The sequence below is a fragment of the Cygnus olor genome, chromosome 1 (genome assembly GCF_009769625.2).
Source record: "Cygnus olor isolate bCygOlo1 chromosome 1, bCygOlo1.pri.v2, whole genome shotgun sequence".
NCBI classification, from domain to species: Eukaryota; Metazoa; Chordata; class Aves; order Anseriformes; family Anatidae; genus Cygnus; species Cygnus olor.
The window spans coordinates 58,262,500-58,286,990 of record NC_049169.1 but is presented as its reverse complement, the minus strand read 5'-3'; the positions used below and the strand labels follow the sequence as shown (position 1 = coordinate 58,286,990).

The following is a 24,491-nucleotide window of genomic DNA, read 5'->3' as shown; positions in this document are numbered from 1 at the left end:
TCAGAGGGCACAAGCCCCCCCCCACCTTCTGTCCCAGCCACCTTCCAAAGGAGAGCTGTGTGTACAGTCTTCACGCCAGCTTTACTCATTAACTACTTTGACTCACTCCTGCTTACCAGGGGGGAATTTACAACCTCCTTTCTGCTACCAACACAGCAGCTCTGCAAAGATTCAGCCTGTAGCGGACATTTGTGCATGCTTGTTCGGAAAGGCTGCTTTTGTATGGTTTTGCTTCAATGCAAATGCTTTAGGCTTCAGTGCAGCAAAGTAATTAAGTATATGCTTGACTTTAAGTCCATGAATGATCTCTGAATCTGCCTCTTTGTACTCAGAACAAAACCCCTTAAAAAAGGAATAGCTTGAATGCCAGCAGCCCAGCTGTTCTTGAACAGCCCTCCAATAACAAATCTGAGAGCATTTGCACTGGTAGAAACAAAAGTTGGATAAGGAGGCTGATTCACTGTCTGGCTTCTGGAGACATTTTATAAATAGCTGCGAGAAAAACACAGGAGGGTTTTTTATTATTATTATTATTATTATTAGTTGATAAAACATGTTGACAAGAGTCCTTTTCAGGATTGTAACTCGGGGGCAGCATGTCTTTTTGGACAGCAGACACATGGCAAACAGTTTATTTGCTGAAGAAAGCCAGATGCTCTGTGTCCTTGGCAGGCGATTTGTAAGATTAAGGAAAACCAAGCTAGTGACTAGAGTGTGGTAAATAAGAAAAATAAATAAATAAAGCAGTTGTGCTGCCCGCGAGAAACTCTTCTGTCCTTTTTGGCAGGACAGCTGGCTTTTCAGCTACTTTGCTCTGCAGTGTGCGGCTGGCGAGGGAGAAGCAGGCCACCTGAGGGGAAGAGTGTTTCTTGTTTGTCAGCCACTGCCTTCCCAGCCCACTGCTGCTGCATGAACAAGCTCCAGTGCCTCTGTGGAGTCTTGCAGCACATCCCATGGAAGACTTATGGGCATGGCACTGAGTGGCTGAGGAGATGAGGACCAGCAACATACATGTTAGGCATCTTCCATCAAGCATTAACCCAGCCTGACTTCGAAGCTGTTACGTGGGAAGCAGGCCACCTCTGGCAAACCTCTGACAAATAATAACACCAAGATCAAGGGCCAGAAAACAGGAAATACAGGATGTCTCCTCCATTTGAGGCTTGATCCATAGCTGGCGCAGATCAGCAACGTGCCATTGGAAGAAGAGAGTTTGTATAGACTGAGACCAGCTGAACACCAGTTACCAATGAAATAAAGTAGTTCTGTGAATAAACAGAATATTAGTGGAGGAAAAAACAGAGATGATAAAGTTTGTGTTGTTTATCCTGTACGCAGCTGGTCTTTTCTTAATTTTTCTTTAGCAGATGTTTGCATTGACACAGCTTTGAGATCAAGATACTATACAGCTCTCAAGCAGTATCAGGGAAGGGACAGAAGTGCTGTAAAATATTCCCTGTGCCATTGAGGTTCATGAACCAATGAGCTAGAAAGCCTGCATGATACGGTTTTGAATGCCTGTCTGATGCCTCTGAATTGCACATGCTCTTACCCTTACCATGCCTCCAGGTATAACATTATCTTTTCTTTGATCCGGCTTCCTCCTCAAGTGAAATACTGACACTACTTCAAATACAATTAGGGTAATTCCTCTGTCACCCATGGAAAGACAAATGTGGAGAGAGAAATCCCTTGCTTGCTGTTCTCTCCGGTAGAGGCTCCTGAGATTATAGTATCTGAACATCTTCCCAGCAGTGCACAGCCATGGCACTATCTGTTCTTTAGTGTCATTCCCCTACCTTCACTCCTGTAACAGGCTTGTGGGTGCAATGCAGGTGCTGTGAAGTGAGAGGACTGGAGGAAAAAAGGCAAACTGTCCCGAATCATGGGAGCTGCCCTTTCATTCATAGTAGGCTTCTTTCCCTCTTACGTTAGTGCAAGGGACCATCAAAGAGAAATGAATTACTTAATTGTCATTACACACAGATAAACCAGAAATGGACTTGTGCCTTATTTGAGTAACATGAAGGAGACCCTAGAGACTGTAAAAGGTTTTGATTTTAACAAAGAAGTCCTCTTCCTGATGGACAAGCTGGGACAAAAGGGACAGAGCGAAGTGTGGACAATGCATTTATATGGTGAGCAGCAGAGTTGGTTGGTGCTGCCTAAATCCCCCCCAAATGAGAGGAATTTGGAAAAAAAAAAAAAAAAAGGTTAGGGGGCTAATGGGACTTATGTGACTTGAGCCTCTTTCTCAGGATACTCATACCCCAGGTAAGAAATCAGATTTACAAAGCTTCCTGTGTATGAGCAGGCACTACTTATCAATACGTCTTCTGGTCTGGGAGGGTCGAGGTGTGTTCTTGTGACTGAGGACCATCAGCAGTTGGTAAAGGCAATGAACACAGACTAGGAATGCTCAGGAGAGAGGAGCTGGTGGCTGAAGTCCTTGGAAATGTCTTGATTGTTTTTTCAAAAGGTCTATTTTTAACAACTGTAACATTCTAATAATATTCAAGGGAGATATAATTAGGACCTTAATTCTATTTTGAGATTGTTTTTGTCTGAGTGTTGGTTTGGACTGCATACCAGCACTTTGGCAAACTTGTGCTTTGTGCTTTATGGGAGAACAGTCCTTGGCTGGACCTAGTGGGATCTGAGTTAGCCTTGACTGGCCATGTTCCCCTGTTCAGCTCTGACTGGGCGCTGGGTGGGATTTTGGTGGAGCTGTAACCATTTGGTGTGAGGCTCAAGTGCCTTCAGTTGCTGGAATCTAAGGCTAGGGGTTACATAGCATCGCATGAAAGAATACAAATAGTCAGATGTTGGGATTTTGGAAAGTGTTTAATGCAACACTTTGAAAAATGCATGTGCTATTTCATAGTTTCCTCTGAATTGCCCAAGCCTAATCTGGTGCGGGTCATGTTTTCTTTGAACTGCCTTCCTACAAAACCATCCTCCACAATCGCGTACCAGACTATTTATTCCTGAGGACAGCTTGCATCACCCATGAAAGAATTTAATAATAGCACTTGGATGGAGTACCGTTATTTATGGAGAAGGCTGTGCTCTGTGCCTGCCTCAGTGGTGGGTGGCTGCAGCCTCTGGTAGCACCACGTTGGATTGCTGCGCTGTTTGCAGATAGGGGAGTGTGCCTGACAGCCCGCCAGGTTGCTGTTGTCACTGCTGCAGAGCTGGGCATCATGCTCCTCCTTTCAGGCTTTGTTCTTTATATCGCTCTGTAAATAAAACTTCTGCCTTTTCCCTCTGATAAATGGTGAGGAAACCACTGCGAGTGAGCATGAATGGGGGAGTAAGTGGGAGTATCACACTCTTGATATTTACAGGTATCCTCATGTATCCTGCTATGCAAGGGAAAAAATGGTGGCTGGCTTTTGTTTTTATTTCTGGAAAGTGATCATTTTTAATCCCCAGTACTTCTCCCTTTCCATCCAGCTCTCATATTAGGCCTGCCAAGTTTTGGCTTTCAGACCTCTTGGAAATGCCCTTACGGCAGCAGGGAAAGGCAGCGCTGCCAGCCGTGCCTCAGCCCGGCTGCAAAATCCTCTCCCCCGATCCCGCTCAGCTGGGTGCTCCCCGGCTCTGCAAGGCCGAGCAGGGTCTTCACTTGTCCCCCACTCTCCACATCCCTCTCATTTGCTCATTTCGGGAAATGTCAGTAACAAACACCGTGATTTCATTTCCTGGTGGCACGGGCCTTTAAGCAGAACTTTTGCCTCTTTATGTGAGTATTCCATGCATGTAAATTTATAGTATAGTATTTCTTACACAAATAACCTTACAGAAATGCACCACCTCTTTCCTCCTGGTTATTTACTTATTTATTTATTTAAGGAAATAAGCAAACAAATCAAAGGAGATATGTAGATTCATCTTTAGAAAATTTCAAGTAGGAAAAGGGAAGCAGAGCTTACTCTTAATCAAGAAAACAACAAAAAAATACCCTTCTAGAAGTGCTAAAAGTGTCTTGTTTTGTGCTGTGGACAGGATAGCAGGTCTTCTGGGAAAACAAAACAAAACAAAACAAAACAAAAAAAAACCAAACACAACTAAAACTAACAACCGTAGTGTAGATTTCTGTGTTGACTGGGCATTGCTAAGCTCAGAAGCTCAGATTAAATGTGGTAAATGGAGGAGGCTAAAGGATTTCTGCTCTATTCCCTATACTTACAGCTGTCAGCCATGCTAATGGAGCATCACCACTGGCAGTTAAGAGTCCCTTTCTGTTCTTGGTTGCAATCTCCTTTTCTTTGCATTCTGGAATTGACTCTCGTGACTCCAGTGGCTGAAGCAAACTACACATACTGTCGCTGGAGTAAACATGGTAGGTAGTGAATACTCACAGCCAGCAAGTTTTTCACAAAGTCACTTTTCTGAATAGATATGGACTTCTAAGGGGAGAGTTGATCCTCTCCGTTATCATGTGTGGGGCTGAAAAAACACACACTGTGTCTTCAGCTTTGAACAGTTTCACGTATTTGCGTGTGTGTGGTCTAGACTCCTGTGCAATTTAGTCATAGCCTAGCCCTTTCCCATTGTTTTACATTTAAGTCATGCTCAGAGCTTTCCAGTCTTCTTGCCTTTCCCCAGCAATGTTTATAATTTACCACCTAAAACGATAAAGGTTTTAGAGTAAGTTTTCATCTCTCCCTCGCTGCTAGGCGTCCTGATGGAGTGCAGTCTTGCCATCACTTTATAAATCAGCTGGTCCAGAGGGGAAAAGGGACTGTGGAGATAATTACTCTGAAAAACTTGAAATGATCTATGCCTGAAACAGCTGGGAAGACTGCTAATATGTAATAGAAAGCTTTGCATAAGAGAAGCAGTGGTGGGTTATGTATATATTTCCTTCCTCCTCTACTCAAACGCTCTCACATGCTTGTCAGTACAAAATGACATCTCTGAGTTGTCATGCGTCTGCACATTGCCACTGACCACTGATAAGCCCTCTGTAGTGTGACGGCCACTCAGAAACTTGGAGCAGAGGCAGGGTTCCCCTTGGGTTCCTGCTGTTACAGCTTTGTAAGGTGTGAGACCAGTGGGGCAGGGGGACTGAGTCTGCCTGCCACGCCATCCCTGTGCCCAGCGCCATCCTCTGCCCCACCGCTTTTCTTTGAACTTCGATCCTACCTTCTCTTTATTTTCTCAGTGATTGAGTTAAGGTCCAGGATTTAAGCTAGTTGGTTTAAATTCAAGCCATATGAGACAGGAGTGATTTTCTTGGACAGGAAAAATAATCTTGCGGAGTTTATAGGACTTACAATTGCTCTATATTTTCATGGAGTATGAACACAATTTGTCTCTCTACTTCTCAATCTTAATGTCTTATTGGATCTTATTGGATTAACTTGTTGTTCTTGGAATTTCCATACACTGGCAGGAGCTCAGCAAGCCTTTTTCACATTTGGTTAGCCTGGAGATTGCAGCCTTTCTTGCTTGCATAGATGATCACTGCTCATCATTTTCTCCTCTTTGTATTTAATGCAGGTCCATTTCTCTCCACCCATATTTCAGTCCTCCTTAGACTGGGGATGACCTAAGCAGAAACCCTGGACAACCCAAGCACAGCAAGCCAGAAGAAGATGATATTAATGCTCCTACTGCATGCCTACAAGGAGTAGCTCCACAAAGATCTGGGCAACATTTTGGCAGGTGAGGAACTCGCCAAAATGAAGAATGGTGTGGTAATGCATGGCTTTGGGCGCTTTATGGAGAATTACATACCCACAAGAAACCTCTGAAAAACCCTTTTGTTCTCCAGGTATCTTGGGGGAGATGTATATGAGCAACTCGCTTCATAAAACGCCTTTCCCTTGTATTGCTGCACCGTGAGTGAAACACCAGGCCGATGCAGCACAGCTGCAGTACAGGCCTTCCCTCATGCCTGTGCAGCAGTGTCTGTAATTCTTTGCACAGAAGTCAGACCCTGCTAAGACTCAGACATTCATATTCCTATCAAAATCTGAACAGTGGTTTTTTTCCATCAACAGTTTTAGGCTATCAGTCTCTGCTGTGAATGAAAAATTCATCAGGCGAAGGCTAAAGAAGTCACACCTGTCAGCTTGACACACTGTTTATCTCAAAGATTTTACTTCTGAAAGTATAAACAGTAGAATATTTATTTTTCTTCCTGCCATCTATGAAGCCATTCAGCGATTTGAGTGTGCTCATGCACAGCTTTCATGGGCCAACCTTAATTGCACAGCAATGTGCCATAAAAACAGAGATTAGGCACTATTATCTAGGAACCAATTTTACATTTTTCTCCTCTGACTTGAACTGTTTAAAATATAGGGCACTATCTCATTTTGGCTGTACATAAATATCTCAGTTGTCAAACTGCCCTTACTCAACTAGCCAACTTTTCTTGGTGGTTGAAAATCATAGTGTTTAATTGTGTCAACTGAGGTGAAAAATGTTATTGGTTCACCACCTGGCTCTACCATATAGTTAAAAAAATTAAGCAACACAGAATGTGGGATTTCAGGGACTGCAAAAATATTTTAACCGTTAACAAATGAATATGATGCAAGGACAGAAGGAAGAAAAATATACAGCTTATGTGTTTCTTTATCCAGGTGCATTCTTGCTTTCTCCTTGCTAGCTGGCTTTGAATCTTCCAAACAGCATGTAATTAAATAGGGTGCGATAGGAGCCCAAGGCATCAGTAAGAAGCTTCCGACAGATTTCAATAAGCTTTTGATTAGTCTGTGTCTGCAGAGTTTTGAAGTTGTTCAATAGCCACTGTAACACACATGAGCAGAATTTAACAAATAAAAAGCAAGATTGACCAACAGAAATGCAGTTTTTCTGGGCTCAGTATTTGCTGGTGAATTCTGGTGAACTCATCTATCTTACTTCAAAGAGGGAAGCAGTTCAGTGAAGAACTTCATAGCAAACTCCTGTGTGCAGGAAAACCAAAACAAATCAGTAAACAAACAAAACCACCTACTGGATATTAAGTTTTAGCACCCACTGAATGCTCTCCATGCTGGACAAAAATGTTGGCAAACAGTGTAAACTGTCTGCTCCAAGGAATAGGTTCCAAGAAGGTGGTTTATGGTATTTGAAATCCCTTTTGTACACTTCATCAATGAAGTGTAAAACTGTGGCTATAGCTATCATCTAGGAATCTCCCAGAGAGAAAGCTTGAGGGTCCGGACTAAAGGGGAGCACGTTGTCATGTATCAACTATCATTTACAGAGAGTTTGCCTTCTGCACCACACAGGTATAATGCTACAGTGTTTTTAGTAGGTGAAAAGTTAATGTGGATTTTTTTTTTTTTTCAAAATGGAGCTGCTTGGAATCTCTCTTCATAGCTCATTCTTTTTCCCATACTAGAGGTGAAGGGTACAGGTAACTAGAGGTGAAGGGTCTAACAAATTTAAGGTGAAGAGGAACAGTTAGATCTAGTAACCTCCTGAATAGCGTAGGCTATTACATTTCACCCAGTGACCCTACACTGAGAACCAAAATACTTACCTTGAAGAAAAGCATTTTCATCTTCACGCAATAAGGCTCTTTTATAACAGAGGCAAATGACAGGAAAGACTGAGGTAAACATAACTTGCATTATACTGGATATGACGGGATGAAGTGCACGCTCTTCTTCACTCTTCTTCACATCTTCTGGTAAGGTGGGACACTGCTGGGTCCAGGAATGGATTCCGATTTGCTGCAGGACAAGTTTGCTCAGTGAGGATTTTACTGGAGCCTATCATCATTTTTCCCCCCACGGAGTCTCACACATTAGATACAATTAAAAAATCAGCCACCGGGCTCTAATCTTTCTGCAATCTTATAATACTTTCAGGACTGATGTGTATGTCCTATTTAAGCCTTTTGCTCCAGAAACACTATTAAATATTATGTTTCCTCTAAAAATGATCTTCTATAGCGGAAATTTTCTTGGTAATGCCCCATATCAGGTTGGTCTGCCTCCCATGTGCTTCAGGAGTTGCTGCCGACACTTTTGGGAAGATGACAGGTCAGCAACAAGTTCTAAAATAAATAGTTTGTTGGGCAGTTACTCAGTTGGTATAACCCTTGTTCCTCATGGCCTTTGTTGAAAGGTTGTAGTGAGGCTCTGCTGCAGAGCTGGAAAGAGATTGGGACACCAGGCACAAGAGAAATGTTTATGGCAAGGCCGCTTGGATGTACAGAGCTCATTTTACCAAGCTAAGTGGCCTCTGGTCTGCTCACAGACATTCTTTCACTTGGGTCCAGTGAGGAAACACAATGTGGAGAACATGAAGGGTCCCGGCGGACACCAGACACTTTTCTTGTGCTCACAGATGCCTTCTCCTATGTACCCAAGGAGCTTGTCCATGGGAGGGGGCTGCCATGGTGGTCTGGCCATCCAGGAGGGCTGGTCCTGGCTCGAGTGTTCCAGCAGACAGGCTAGTGATGTGCAGGGGCAGAGTTATTGTCCTAACTCTCTTCTTTTGTAAAAGAATGAGGCTTTACTCTATATTCCCCTGACATCTCATTAGTAATTTCTTCTTCATTTCCTGCCTTAAGTTCTCTAATGCTGTTGTGCCAGCCCAGTGGAACAGAAATCTTGTTTTCCAGTCCTAAGGCTAGGTTTGCTGTGAAATGAAAAGACATGGTCCAGCTTTAGTTTTAGCATATTGTGCTAGTAACAATTCACTGAGCTCTGGCATTCTGCTTGGTCAAAGGGCATTTCCTCCCCTCCCTTCTTCCTCTTTCCCTCCCTCCCTACTAGCTTCTTATGAAATTAATAAAAATAGAGTGTTTTGTTGACTGGGTGGAGAAATTGCATTCAGATCACATAATGTCTGAGGCCTGGCAAGACTTTGTGAATCTGTTCTGGTCTTTGCTAAATGGAGCAGGGTGCCCTCCAGTCTAGTAGCAAATATCTTAGGGAAAAAAAAGAAAAGAAAAAAAAAAAAAGAAAGAAAAGAAAAAAGAAAAGAAAAGAAAAAAAATGCTTGTAGTTCAATTAATTAAAGAAAATGGTTTGATAGGTCAGTATGATTTGCAGGCCCTTGACCCTTCTCCTTTTTAATTTATTTATTTATTTTGTTTGAGAGAGATTCTGGTCCTCATCACGGTGGAAAAATAAAGTCTCTGTGGTTGGAACCACATTACATAGTACTCACCAAAACTGGCACTTCTACAGGTCTTTTATAATGTGATAAATGTGTCTGGGCCAGGATCTTTGCAGGGTCTTTTGAGTATGCACATATCACCCAATTCCCTCTCAAAGGGAGATTAATGTATTTGAACAGAGATGGGCTCCCAGGCCAAAAGATAGGGGCTGTAAAGGCTCCAAATATGCATCTCTCAGCCAACAGGACACTGACAGCTTGCAACCTCTTCTGTCACTGAGGGGTCTCGAGCTGTTTGACCTGTCTGGGTCTCTCCCAGGGCCTTGTCCCCTGCATTTGTTACAGAGTCAGCTCTGTGCTGCTGTGCTGGACCTGTGACAGAGCAGATCTGAGACTTGTCTGTCAAAGAAATCTGCTTCTTCACAGGCCTGATGGTAGTGTCTAAGTGGATGTCTTGTTTGCTGCTTCTACCAAGTTACACCGTTTCCCTTGGGCCGCTATCAAAGTCTACGGCAATGCATGCCTTCCTGTTTTTTATTTGTATGTGTATGTGTGTTGTTCTTCTAAACACGAACAGGAATTTCCTTTCCTGAGTCCAGACATCAGCCACTCACTATTTCTGTAGCTTGCAAACAGGCTGTCTGCTGCCCCGGACCCTTTAATTTTTCCCATGAGAGCGGCAAATTCACAATGGGCTGATAGAGGAGGCCTCGTGATACCCCTGGTATGCAGTCTGATTTGTGCTCATGGTGTTTTGGCTGCACTAATTACCACGACAGAGCACACCTGACACCTAATGGACATTGTTTCTCTGCCTCTTGCTGCAGTCGGCCCTTGCTATCCTGGTGCTGGCAGAGCACCCCTGCCCTGGCCAGAAGGTAGAGACAGGGATCCCGGGCATGACTGCAGCCCTGACTGGTGGAGGTGGCTGTCCCCGGCACCCTGAGGCCTTTATACACTGATTTTGGCATTGGCACGCTTCCATGACTCCGGGGCCATGCGTGGCATAGCGCGGTCCGGAACAAGGCCCCTCGGGATGCTTCCTGGTCTTGCAGGCTCACAGGGCGTGGGCTGCTTCAGCTGAATCTCCCTGATTTCAGTGGCCTCTCAGAGCAAATTAAGCCTGTCAGTACTTTCCTGGGACTTGCTGGAAGCAACAGATGGAGCCTGAGTATGCTCAGTAGCCATTTTTCACAGCTTTTCTCAGTGGTTACTGTAATATGAATTTACCAGGAATAGGGGTAAGACAGAAATCTTAGACAAATGACTGCCAAGAGGCTACAAATGCTGGTAAAATTAGTGTCAATGTAAATCAAGGGTGAGAAGCCAGTGGCTGCGCAGCAGATACTGTAAAGTAGAGGAGCAAAAGATCACTGAGGTCACTGAGTATAAACTCCCACAACACAAATGATTTCTCTTCCCTCTTTCTAGCCTGTGACTGTCCATCTGCATAAGTGTCTGTCTGTCTGTCTGTCTGCCTGCCTGCGAGTCATTCCTCCTCCCCTCCGGAACTTTTGAAGTGGTTGGCTAATTTCAGCCAAATTAGCTGAGGGATAAAGACCTCAGCATTGTTAAGGTCTGGGGAGTTTCTGGAAAGCAGGCATCTGGCTTGGAGCAAGAGACTCCACCAGCACCTCGGCTGGAAGAGAGACTGCAGGATGGGCTGAATCCCTGTGACATTTCACGGGATTACCACGGGTCCTCAGGCAGGGCATGCCACACTGGAGGACAAAAGAAAATCAAGTATCTAGATAGGAATACAAACAGTTGTGCTGAACTCTTTAATTCTTATATTTTTCACATACCCATTCCTGTGTCTCTCCTGTGAAGCACACCCGAAACAGTCACATCCCCATGGCTGTGGCAGCCTGTAGAGCCAATTAGTACAGGCTTCTCAAGATGCCTCTCTTTGGACTCCATTTGCTGCTGGAGTCTCTCAAGGACATAAGGAAGTTGACAGAAGTAAAGAATTCGTTACCGTAAGCTTTATTTTGGAAGAGGGAAAATGCAAAGTTTCCAGGTGATGTGGCATTTCCTGAAGAAATAAATAGCTGAAGGCCTACCCAGAGTGACATAGCCTGCATTGTTCAGGAAGCCCAGCGGTGCGAGAAACATGCTTTTTAAGAGGAGGAGCAAGAGATTAGGCAGACAAGGAATAAACATTGCAAACTGTGTGTACCGGGTGAGGAAGTAGTGTGTCCTGGGAAGTGGCGACAAAGTGCTGTTAATTGGGTGAACGAGCAGCTGTGGCACGAGGTCTCAGCGGGGCTAGGACAGTGAGCCGAGGCTGGGCTGCATCTACTCAGGAGCAGATGTGTCCCACCCTGCCCAGTCCTGCTGCCTCCTGCACTGGTCTCTGCCCTCAGAACAAAGGCTGAGGACTTGCAGAGACATCAGAGAGGAATTAACAGAGTGAATTTGGTGTTAAACCCACTCCTGACAGCTGGAGACATGAGGAACTCCAGGTGGTGTGTTTATCTGAGCAGGAGACTGAGAGGCCCCCTGGGTCTCAGGATGAAGTCTCTGCATGTGGTGAAGGATAGGATACCATAGGGCTCTTGTGCCTTGAGCATAGCAGGACATAAGTCTTGGAAAGTGAAAAATCCAGAAAAATCCAAATTGGAAATGAAACTTGAATGTCTTAACCGCAAAGACAACAAATGTCTGGAATGGCTAACCGAGGATGTGGTAAATTCTCCAGCATGTGGAGACAAAATCAAGATAGCCTGGATCTCCCACAAGGTACAAGGCTTAATTCAGAGATCAGAGGGTGAAATGCTGTGGTGTGTGTTATGCAAGAGGACAGACCAGATGATCAGTCTGGTCTGCTCTGGCCTTCAGAAATATGAATCAATGTTGTAGCAAGGATATAGGAGAATTACCAGGAGACAAGAAACAGAATAATTAATTAACCGTGGTATTTTCAAGGGCTCACTTCAAAGGGTGGACCATTTTTTTAAGCAGAAGTGCAGATTTGGAGGAAGATCTTGGGGATGGAGGAGGTTGCATTGTTTTCCTACTTGGAAACTTGCCTGCTGTATGACTTTGACCCTAGAGATAAAGTTGGTCTTCATACTGGAGGTTCATGAGCTCATTCATGGACAACATTTATTGGAAAATTACTGGAGTTCCAAGGTGGGCTTATCCTAAAGCGTTACTGGCTCCTAAAATGCATTTGTCAGTCTTCAGTAGTGCAGTAAGCCACGGTCTTTCACAGAACAGATTTGTCCAAATGGGTTATTAACAAAATCAGTATATGGGCCAAGCAGATGTCAGTATGACTGATTAGCTCAAAATAAACACAGTTGTGAGATAAGAAATAGCTCTGGTTTTGCTTCTTCTTTGTGTGGTTGCGCGTACTCAATATATGATGGGAAATGACATGTTAGGTATGAGGTAAAATGACTCATGCACTGCTGCAACTCGTAGAAGGCAAAGCAGAAGAATTCAGGAATTTTCAGTCGATGGGTATAATATAAACAATGGCCCTGATCCAGGAAACTCTGCCATGGAGAAGGATCCCCTCAAGGTGTGGAGCCTCTCTGTCTTAGGATTGTGCAGGTGTAGGGTTTTATTTTGGCAGCTGAAACTCTCTAAGCACTGACATTGCTCTCATTTTCAGTATGCCACACACATTAAAGTTCTGATAGCCAACAATATTAGAAAAGAAGTAACTGTTGTTCTTGCTTTTTGAGGTATTTTCAGTGAGAGGAGAAGTCTGCATTACCTTGTTCGGTGCATGTCATAAGCACGCAAAATGTTAGAAAATGTACAGACCAAATGTAGTGCTAGATACCATGGAGTTGCATAAACATGAACCAGGCCACATCCATCCATGTACACTGAAAACTCTTAATCAAGTCCATTTGCCACAGTTTTACAGAGCATGTGAAAGTCAGACTCAAGTCATGGAGATGAAAATGGCAGCAAGAACTATTTATTGACACTCCCTTTTGTACAAAGCATAATTGCTTGGTCAAAGATGGCAGAAATTCCCTTTTTTTTAATGTTCTTAGTGAAAAAATGGCTTTTGCTTTACAAGGTACTCTGTTTCAGTAAGTGTATAGATCCATGAAACCACTTTCTAGCCATTCAAAGAGCTATATTCATATCATTTTCTAAATGAAACATTTGTCTTTTTTGATTTAATTTTCAGTGTTTATTTTTCATTTCAGTAATTTAAGAAACAAGCTATCCAAACCATTGCTGAATTAACCATTTTAGTCAACCTAGTAAAGGCATTCATCTCCTTAATGATTTCATTGTGAAAACAACCGGGGAGAGAGAAGAGCTGTTCTAGATTAATTGGAAATTAATCAATTTTTTGCTGAATACTTCTTACAATTACCTTTCCAGTAGGCAAACATACCAACACAGTAAAAGCTGTACACACAAGCTTCCTTGAAAAACTGATGATTTTTAGTATGGATTGCATTCTGAAGGATTTAGTCAGCCTTTAAAAACACTGCCTGGATCACTTTGGATCTTACTGTACTCATTTTCAGGCTGAGGATGACACTATTTATTTGCACTACAGGAGTATTACGAGAATAACTTTCTAAAAATGGAAAAAATTCCCCTTTTTGATAGCAGCCTGCTCTAACTCTTGTGTCCAGTGGTGCTATTCTTCATGTTCAAACAAAGAAATGTGCAGTCATGATTCCTCCTCCTGTCTCTTCCTCCCTTGGTCTTCCCATCTTCCTCATCCCTGTGTGTGCTCTGGCTGAGCTACTGGCTGATCTCCAAAATCAAGGGAAAGGTTTTCTGCATTTATTGCTTCTCTCTGTTCTGTTCTCTGCCCTTTTACCACAGTACTGCTTCTGCTTTCCTTCTCCGCTTTTAGTCAATAGCGAGTGTTAAGATAAAAGTTCACTAATTAGCATACTCCCACTTCTTGTTCTCTCAGGGTCCTCTAAATATTTTCATATCATATTACTCTGAGGCATAAGAGATATTACTGAGAAATAGTAGAAATCTAATCTAGGCTCCCAGAAATGGATAGACTTATTTTTACTTATTTATACTTTTTTTTTTTTTTTTTTAAACTGTGCTCCCTAAGAGTCTGATCTTTGGGTTGGGGAAGCTCTGCTTTCTTAGCAAGAATATAAGTAGTCTTGAGGAGATGGGAAACAAGGATTTGGTATGATTAGGTTTGAAATTCATTTCATCCTCTATTTAGATACCAAACTGAAGTGTTTAATTTGGGAGATTTGCTGCTCTAAAGTCCTATCTAATCACGTGAGATGAACACTGCACATTCAGCAGATAATTCAGTCCTTAGCTGAACCCATAACCATCATTTAAAAAGGTAGAAGTGGATTGTAATATTCATCCTAAGTTAGGTCTCCAGCTGATGCAAACTGATAGCATCTTTTTCATGGTGAGTAGAACTGTATCAGCTTATTCCAACTCAGGCTCCATCCTTCCCGAATTTCCTGTGGAAAAGATTGATGCTCCTCCTTTTTAGCCTCCCCAGTCTGAGCGGTTTTGCTCCATTGATACAATTCTCCGTACAACGTATGGTATTCTAGAGTAGCCAAATTCTGAAGTATTTCTGAACCTGACTACAATGGTCTACCAAGGTCTACAATGACTTCCGTCCCTTCTCCGCCACAATCGGAGTTCGTACACTTGCTGGAAAGGACTTAGAGAAACAGAAGTTTGTGGGCAGTATGTTCTTGTTTTGCCTGTTGAGGTGGACAGTGTTTTGGGTACAGTCAAGGTTCTGACTCAGCCTTATGGTTTTTCTGCATATGGAGGTATCAGAAAAGAGGTAAAGGACCCAATGTGCAGGACAGACAAAACAAAATGCCTCTGAAGAGAATTTGCAACAACTTTGCAAGTCGCAGTGCTAATGGTTTTTGGTCAGGGATTGCCTTGATAGTTCTGTGAGTGAAGGACAATTTTCCTTTCGAGGCACTGTATATTTAGTTATTTAATCAAGCTAAATTATTCCTTCTCTCCTCACCCACAGTTAGATCATGGCATGAAATTAAGCACAGTCTTTCATTCTACCTCCACTTGCCTCTCTGTTTGACCTAGACTTTGGGGAGCCATTAAGCTGTCTGAGATATTGATTTAATAAGGGTAGGAGAATTAAAAAGGACAAAGAGACACCTGACTAATTGGCATTTCCAAGAGATTTTTGTAATCAGCCAATGGGGACTTTATAAAGTATGAAGTATTTGCTTTCACATAAATTTCTTCCACATTCTTTCTCTCATGTTTGCTCGGTAAACCTTCTGGAATAGAGATCACATCTGCCTCTTTGTAAGCTTTGTACTTGGGAGGTAATTGAGTTGGCTCTTTGTTATGAGAGCATGTACTCATTTAATTGCACATATGTGTCTGTGAACACACTGTCCCTGCTTCTCTCCTAAATTTGATTTGGAGTGAATCCCATGAAGGGCTGTTTTCCAGTGTTAATGGATAAAAGGTCTTTACCAAAGGGAAAAGTATTCAAACACTAAATTTAATAAAGTTTAGTTTGAAAGTTATTTCTTTGCAGGAACTGTCTTTGAAAATACACAGTTCTGAGACTAATTCCTTTCTCCCTACAGTGATTTAATAGCAAGCATCTTCTGTTGGTTTTGTGATTTGTAACCAATCAAGTTTTATTTTGGAAATATGGCATAAAAACACAACAATTTAATGGCATGACAGTAACACATTTACACTGCTGTAAGAGTTACTTGTTACAACCTGCCTTGCCATGCTGAGCAGTAATGCAAAACTTTGGGAAGATACGATCCTTACAGTGAGATGAAAATAAACACAGTGGTAATCTTTATTCCATTTCTGCGCCTAAGATTCTGACCAAAAGGTAGTGATGCAAGCAAGTATTTGTCTTCAACATGTTGCTGTCAGGAATAGAAGAGCAAAGTGCTAGGAGGGAGGTGATACGAGGGCCTAGAGACCCGTCCCTCAGGCTGAGAAGTCACATTATTCAAGCTGCATTAGGCAGTATAGATTAGGTTAACTATACTTAAAGTGGTGGTGTGTGTCAGTTTGATAGATGACTATCCTGTAGACTTTTTACCATTTTCCATTAATTTGAATTTTATTATATGCCAAAGCGCAGCAACTTATTGTTATGAGTTGACAACCTAATAGTTTTGTTCCATTTCTACTTAGCATATGTTTAACACTAACTCAGATAAAACTGCCAAGAACTGAGTTCTTCTTGAATGAGGACATCAAGATTAGGGTCAGCTGAATGATGCACATTTGTGCCAAAGGATGTCACTCAAATAGTTCCCTTTGAGCTGAAGAGAGAAGGGAGAGGGGCAGAAGAGACTGTCCTTAAATGTGGCTGATGGTTCTGCCCCAAGATGTGATTTTGTACATCAGCAACTTAGTTGTGTTGTCTTGTGCCAAGTGATGCTTCTGCAGCGTACGGAGGGAAAAAAATCCTCTTTTGTTTACTGGTTCCTTGGTCATCCTCTGGCTGTTAAAAACTGTGTTGTTCCATTTTCTGTTTTCTTCTCGAGAATCTGGAGATGTTTAGGTCTTGGTTTTTTGGTCTATCCCAGTAGCAGGGCTATAAAAGCAGCACATGTTTCCAAATATCAGTATTTTCAAACCTAACTGCTTACTCTGGATTCATAGGGTGTTTGTAACAGAACACTCGATGCTCAGCTGGGTGGTTAAGACCAAGTAGGGGATATGAAAACAAGGCTCTCAGTTGCGTGCTGTAGCCACTGTTTCATTGGGTATAATGAGGAGCCAGAACATTTATAAAATACTCTCAGCAAAATTATAGTTTTGATTTCAAAATTTATTCAAGCTGTAGTTGCCTGTATTTCCAGATTTTACTGGGGCACCAGTTTATTCTGCATGCTGGAGCAAATACTCAACAACTGGTAGACGGGGTGTTTTACATTCTGCTATTTTTGGTGTTAAGAAATCACGATTAGTCTCTTCATGAGCAGCACATTTCCACATCTTCTATGTCCCGAGTCACCGACCAACTGGCTGCTAATGGGAATCTTTTGCTTAAAGAATTAGAAACTGGTATTTTCTGAAGAGGATGAGAAACATCTTTTCTTGACATCTGCTCTAAACAAAGCCAGGGTTGTAACTAGAGGTTAGGCCAGAAGGAGAAAAATGTTCTTCAAAATTTGGTAGACTTCTCTTTCAAGAAGTTGGGATTTCTGGCAACATTCAGAGCTGGACTAGATTAATACTTTCATGCCCTGAATCCTGGCTTACATCCTAGTTCTACATCCATGCTCATAAAATGGCTACAGCTTAGGTATGTGTAAGAAAGCAGTGGCACAGAAAATTTCTTTTTCTAGGTTTATCCAGGTGGAGACTATCAACATTGTGCTTCATAACTTTCAACTTTGACAGAGAACTGGACTTTCTGGAATATTTCAGTACCTCTGAAGTGTCTACTACATTCAAAAGTGTTTTAATATATACATTCTTTTCCCAGAAATATAATGAAAACTGATATTTTTAGTCAAAGAGGATATCCTGAAGTCTTCAGGTGCTCTGAGTTGTATCCCAAAGCTGAAATTTTCTGCTGAAGTATTTACTATGAGCACAAATTTGTTTTAATTTGCTGCTAACTTTTTGATATGCATAAAAAAGCAATACTGGCCAACTGACCTACACGTAGGCCTAGCACTATGTTCACCATGTATCAGAAGAGAAATCCATTTGGGAGCCATTACCTTGCCTAGACAGAGAAGAAAATAGGATTGTGATTTTTGACTGGGCAGTCCTGGGATGGCATAGGAGAGCTACAGAAGAAGTAGAGCCCTCCAGAACTTGTCTCAAGGTTCCTGGGATGGGTTTTTTCTTTTATCTGGACTTTATTTCATAAACGTGACAGTGCTCTTAATACTTGTCTCATGTCAAGTGGCCACAATTCTAATTTGTTAGAGGATGCGTCAGAAAATCATGGTTTGTTCTTCCCATCCATAGACATTGCAGAAACATAGTGAGGGCTAAGACAAACCCCTCTAAAGCTTTCAGCTTAATTATGAGGAATATCAGGCCTACAAGTTCTTGACACCAAACAGTTTTCATCCAGAGAGTTTTGAAACTGGGCCAGATGCTCAGTGAGCATTACATCACTGACTTTGACAGGGCAATGTTAATTTACGCCAGTGAAGAGTCTTGGTCTTATTCTGTGCTTTCAGAACCAACACAGAAACCCAGTTAGGAATGACAATTTTAGTACAGCAAGGCGTAAATGGAGGGTCTGCTTATCTGCAGATCGGTGCACACCTTGTAATTTATGCCATGCGAAGCCTGGTAACAGTGCTGGGGAGTCAAGTACTTCCTGATAACCGCACCTCCTGGAATTGTGCAGGGCTGCGGTTAATAAATCTTTGCGATGGCACACAGCAAAGCTGGGAAAAAATGCAATCAGCCACTTGGGCAGCTGAACAGCCGTCTCAGACGTGCTGATTCACCCAGAATGATGTACTCCAAGGGGTTTTCACCGCCCCAACAGATGTTCTCTGAGCACAGGATGCTTTCCATTTTTATATTGTTCATGCAGGATTTGTGTGTCGCGGATCAGATCTTCAGCTGCTGTAACCAGACCTGTCTAGTCAGATGCTGTCAGGGCAGGACTCGTGCTCTCAAGCCCCATCTCCCACTTCCGTCTGCGGCCCAGGCCCCGCTCCCGCTGCAGGCGACTCCAGCTGCGTGGCGGCCCCGAGCTGGAGGGAAGCCATGGCGCTGTGCTGCATGTGGCACTGTGTCTCCAGACAGGCTTCACTGCAAGGAGTGTTTCCCAGCTGGCGGAAACATCAATCTCACCAGCCCTGGCTGCCTGTCCCCATCGCTGGGGAGGGTGGGACTGCGCATCTGCAAGCGTTCAGGTGGCCTGGAGGCGCTGCATCGCCCTGCTGGGCTTGGTGGTGCCAGGCCTCCTTGTTCCACTGCACGGGTGGCACAGGCAGAGATCCTGCCTTTACGGAACATCTGTATAGATAATGCTGTCAAACCATGTGCTTGCTTCATTATTTTGGCTCTGCAATGTTCAAGCTGATCATGCAGACAATTGTTCATCCTCCATTGAGCCCTGCAAAGAACATATATCTGTTTTTCCCTTTTTCTTTAAGAGCAACTGTGATATCATGACTCTATGACGTGCTGATGTAGAAGAGAATAAGGCAGGAAGGCAGCCTCCTAACAAATATATGTCTCCAGTAATAATAATAAAGGCAATAAAAATATTGGTCAGATTACATTGCTATGGTACATTGAAATTTTCATAGTCTTGAACATTCACATTGTCACATCCCACAAAAAAAAGATTTTCTATTTCAAAGTTTCACAGAACAGTCTGAAATTTACCCTTCACGGGTGCTAAGCTGGGTCATTACTGAGAGGTGGAGAGGGCAGAGGAGGGTCACATAATGTAATTAATAAGAAAGTATTTAACTGTACAATGCCAAGTGTGCTGAAGTGCTAATCCCTTTGTGAGGCTATTGCAGTGCAATACAATAAATAGTAATAATAAAGACACAGGAGCAATTCCAGATTTCTGTCAGTTTAAGAGCAATGACTTTTTAGTCTATGGCCTAGCAGTCTCTTCTTACCTTATGCTGCTGCTTGGATGTTGTGGAGATCTAGTCCATAATACTAACGGTTTGCTTTACAGCCCCAGGTCCACTTTGGACCTACCTATGCAGAGCTACTCAAAATACACAGGAAGCTTTTTATACGTGTGAAATCAAAGGGAAATCTATATGCTTAAACTCATAGGTGAGCTGAAAGACGAGGTGAAGACTTGCCCCTGAGATTCAGTGTCACATGAAGACAGATATCCTGTCTGTAACATATAAAAGAAAGGCAGAAGTTTACATAAAAGTGGGACTATTGTACAGTGTGATATGAGAAACTGTGATTTTCCCTAATCTATATATGAGGGTCTGATGGACTCTAAGAAAGGAATGAGTGGTACTTTCACTATCAGACCACAGTGATCTCTGGAGATGCTGACTCTTAGCTGGTTGCCACCATAGCACTAAATGCAAACTTTTCAAGTGCCCTGTCTAACTGCCAGTCCAGACTGGAGGATTGATGTGCTGGCATGGCATCTGTTGTGGGGTCAGGGCTTTGACTAATGAGATCAAGGGCTTTTGTTATTGTAGAATGTGGATTAGACCATTGACACGTTTGTTTCTGCTTTGGCCACTTGCTCACAGATAGAGAAATCACGGGAGAAAGTTTCTTGCAGACAGTATTGGTCAGCTGTCGCCTGAAAAGCTTGCTGTAAGAGCCACTGTGGGACTTCTCTCTGCTTTCTGTACAGGAGACCAATTTTTGGCCATCACACGTAGTAACTTGTCTGAACTGATATCACTGTTTTAAGATTATAAGCCATGATACCTAAGGTACATATTAGTATTTATTTATGTAAATATGGTGCAATTCTGAGGACACCAGTAATGTGTTACGTTATTCTTCATGAAGCAATGTCAGATTAATTCCAATGCTCCATGCTTTCCCATAAGCTTTCTGCAGCAAGGTTTTGGGTAGAATTGCCCAAAATCTCAGGGCTTTTACTCTGGAATAGTTTCATGTGAGTTTTTTCCCATACTTCATTACATACCTCTCAGGTATTTTGGTTCCAGTGAACCCAAAAAATTAAAGGGATACTTGACCACAACTTCAAGATTTTCATCTGCTTTATATAAGCTTGAAAAAGCCATTATTCATTTCAGATTAGTTGAAATGTTCATGAACTGTGCACTATTGAACCAGAACAGAATTCCTACTGAAATCCATGCTCAGGTAAATTTTCTCTTGTTGCTGATTTTATGGAAATAATTTTGCATCATTGTCCATTTTAAGTAACTTTTGTCTGCACAACCTTAAAGGATATAGCCATCTCCTACATAAAATTGGATCTTCTCCTACTGTGAAGTGATAAGAGTCTTGGAATGGTAATACTAGATAGTGTCTATATGGCCTATGAAATGAAAAGTGAATAACAGATCTATGAGTTGCCTTGAATCTCAGTTGACTTATTGACATGGTTGTTGGCATTATAAAATGCTCAGTGGCAGTGTGAAGGAATGTTCCAAAAGCTAGAGCAATATTCCTCTTTAAAAATATATATATATATTTTTCTCTCTTCCCTGTGCTATTTCTTGTAGCCTTCTTTTGGTTTAAAGAAAAATGTAAAGCTTCTTACTAACTGGTGCAGAAACTCAGAATCAGTATAGTTCACTCTGGAGTTAATATTCTGAAATTCCAACATCTCTATGTTATTACAAGAAGATAAGTGATGCAGTTTTGCAGCATGTAGCAGGAACCCTTATTTAGATTGCAGTCATAGAGCTAAAACTCCTTAAAAGTTATTTTAGCAGTGGATATTTAACGGTGTTCTCTGTACATAATTATGTCCCCAGACTGTCCAGTACTGACTTAGGAATTTTTGTAGTAAAGTCAGCTACCATCCTGCACTAGGAAGAGAAAAATGAGACAATTATAACCACACATTCAGAGATTTTTGAAACCAGAATAGGTTTTGGCCATTAGTCCGACCTCCTGTATGAAACATCTGCAAACTTCACTGCAGCACCTCATGATTTTTTCTGTCCATGGTAATGGACAGCTTTTTAGCCTTTTCTTGAGACTGCATGGGATAGAGAATTTGGTTCTTCATATTCAATTATTGCACCCTTCACATTTTAAAGAAAATTCATGCCCTGTTTCTACTTGGAGTTTGTCCAGCTTTGGATTCTACCTAGTGGATTTCATTATGCCTTTTACGCTATATATGACACCTACAGTTAAAAATCTCTCTCACAGTTATGCTAGTTACTCTACCATCCAGGTATCTATGAGCTGTGATCATATTACATCTTAGACTTCTCTGGGATAAATCAGATTAAACTTCCTTAGTCTCAGTCTCATTTTCCAGACCACAGGTCATTCCTGTAGCTCTTTTCTGAACGCTTTCCAAATTTTGAATACACTTTGTAAAGTTTGGATGCCAGAACTGCAAGCGTTATTTCAGCAATATTCTCGCTAGAGCTATATACCGACTCTTTCAAACTCCCCTGCTTATTTATCTAAAGATTGGAATTGCTCTGGAGGGCCATGTTCAACTGATTATCTAATGTGTGCATGAAGTTGTTTCAAAGTTAATTGTATCTGAGTTGCTGGTTCATAGCTAAAAGGGTGACATAAAGCCTTTGTTGCAAGATATATGAGCTTGCATTTGGTTCTGAAAATGTGAGTACTGCAATTGTCAAGGAATTAATCCTTATAGTAGACTTGTTCCCCACATCATTTTTATCACCCTATATCCCCTTTATGCTGTCTAAAACTTCTACCACAGTGGTTTTGGTTTTGTTCCTACCACATTTGTTGTTGTTTTTGTCTGCACTGTTGGTATAGATGTCATTGATAGCAGTAGTTGGCACCAAGAATAGAGCCCTCCTACATTCCAGCCTCCCTGAATGATAGCTGTTCTGCTAAAATTACTTTCAGAAATCCATTCATTAACCAGCTTTTAAGCCATTTAACATTAATGGATTGTTATGTGGGAGTGAGTTATACACCTTAAAAGGTCTAAATATTTTTCCTTTTTGCAGCTACTTCTGTCAGCCAAGCTGGCAATCTTCACCAGGACTGTAATCAAGTCCTGCAGGTTTACAAATGTTATTAATGACTGCTGTTTAACATCATCCCTAATTGCCAGTGGAACAGTAAGTATTAAGTTAGGCTCTGAATATATCATTCTGCTTCCTTCTGAATCTGAAACAGAAACATTTGTCAAGTATTTCTCCATTTCCCACGCTATGATTGATAATTTTACTGTTCTTTACTAGTGTTGGATATACCCCATATAGTCCAGGATATACCAAGATCAACTTTTCCACCTGGAAATGATGCTTCTCTGGAACTTGTTGAGAGAATATATGTTTCAACTGTAACATCAGCAGAAAGCCTTCTTAAGTTGGTAGGGGAATTGTGGGAAAGGAGAGAACGAGTCCTACTCTGGAGATGCCTGATGTCAACCTCTCAGCTTCCTCATATCCTGGTGGGAGAGAGCCTGTGTGAGGGCCTGCATGATGGGGCTGAGGGGAAGGGGCATGCTTGTACATCAGTTCGCATGATGACTCTAGCATACCATCTGGACTCCCGCCCTCCGAAGGGGTTTCCTTTCGGAGCAAAGCCCCACAAAGAGGAAGCTCCCCCAGACCTGGCTGAGTGCTTCAGCCTTCCTCCCACTCGTGCGTCATGTGTAAGAGCCAATCGATCTGCCAGGGGTTAGGAGGCTTCCCGGGGAAGTACATCCCCAGGTTCACGTCCTTGCTCTGATTTGGAGCAGTTCCCTGACCGCCAAGCTATAAGGGCCATTTCTCTTTTGTCCAATGAATACTTAATTGAAATCAGCTTCAAATCAGACGGAGCAAGAACTTGAAGCTGCAGCTTCCTTTTATCTCCAGGGAACTTCCTAACCACTGGACTGCATGCTCTCATTCTCTCTAGCTCGGTTCATATGTAATTATTTATATGGAGTGGAGAGGCTCCAAGGAGATGGGGGCAGAGGGTGAGAGAGAGTTAACTAGAGCAGTTTGTGTGGGGAGAAAACCTGACTGTCCCTGACCTTCTAGCAGGGGTGTCCAAATTGCTGTCCCTCTTCTGTCCAACAGTGTTTGGGAGCTGGGAGCCAGGCCTTCCCTTCCAAGGGGAATAACCCAGGCACTGACTTCTTTGCTGCTTGGCCTCCTCTTCTCTTGCCTCTGTGGTCTTATGTGTGAAGGGTTTGGAAGCACGGTGGCTTTGTTCTGGTGCTTAATGAAAACAGATTCGAAAAGCTCCCCCCCCTTTTTTTTTTTCCTTCTGAATTGTGAAATAAAATTCTTGTTTTGTGGCCAGCCCTGCATATCACATCTGAGAGACAGAACCTGCAGCGGAAAGATTGATGGAGTCGAACCTGACAAAACCTGATTGTGCATTCCTTTTCCATTAGTCAGCAGGCCCCTCTCCATAATAGATCAAGACTTTCTGGACTATTTGCTCATTCTTCGTTTGAGGTATACTCTTTCATTCGTCCCCTTCAGGCATGCCGTGGAAGCATGGGCTCCGATTGGTTCAGCACTGTCCACTTCCCCCACCCCACCTCCATCTTCCCTGCCTGGTGCTTGCTCACTTGCTGAAGGACAGATCAGGATGTGCTGGGGATGATTGTTTCACATTACAGAGAGAAAATCTGGTCCCTCTGTATCGCCATTTGTTCGCTACACATCTGGTTCAGATGTGGGGAACCTTTCTATTTCAAGGTTCTAGTTTAATGAGTTTTTCTGTAGCAGGAGGGTGTGGGTGGGATGCTGCAAGAGGAGACATAAAATATAGAAAAGAAAAAGTTTGGGGGTACCATAGGCTTTCCACTGGTGGTTGGGTGTTCGGAGTAC

General features: G+C 42.5%; 1 long non-coding RNA gene across 2 annotated transcripts in view; it reads left to right on the top strand.

Moving 5' to 3' along the window:
• Nucleotides 1–24,491, top strand: part of LOC121071621 — a 44,301-nt gene that overhangs the window by 11,818 nt on the left and 7,992 nt on the right. For both annotated transcript variants that reach the window (XR_005820724.1, XR_005820723.1), the window contains exon 2: nucleotides 5,509–5,673. This is a non-coding gene — a long non-coding RNA (uncharacterized LOC121071621). The remainder of the gene's footprint in view (nucleotides 1–5,508; nucleotides 5,674–24,491) is intronic.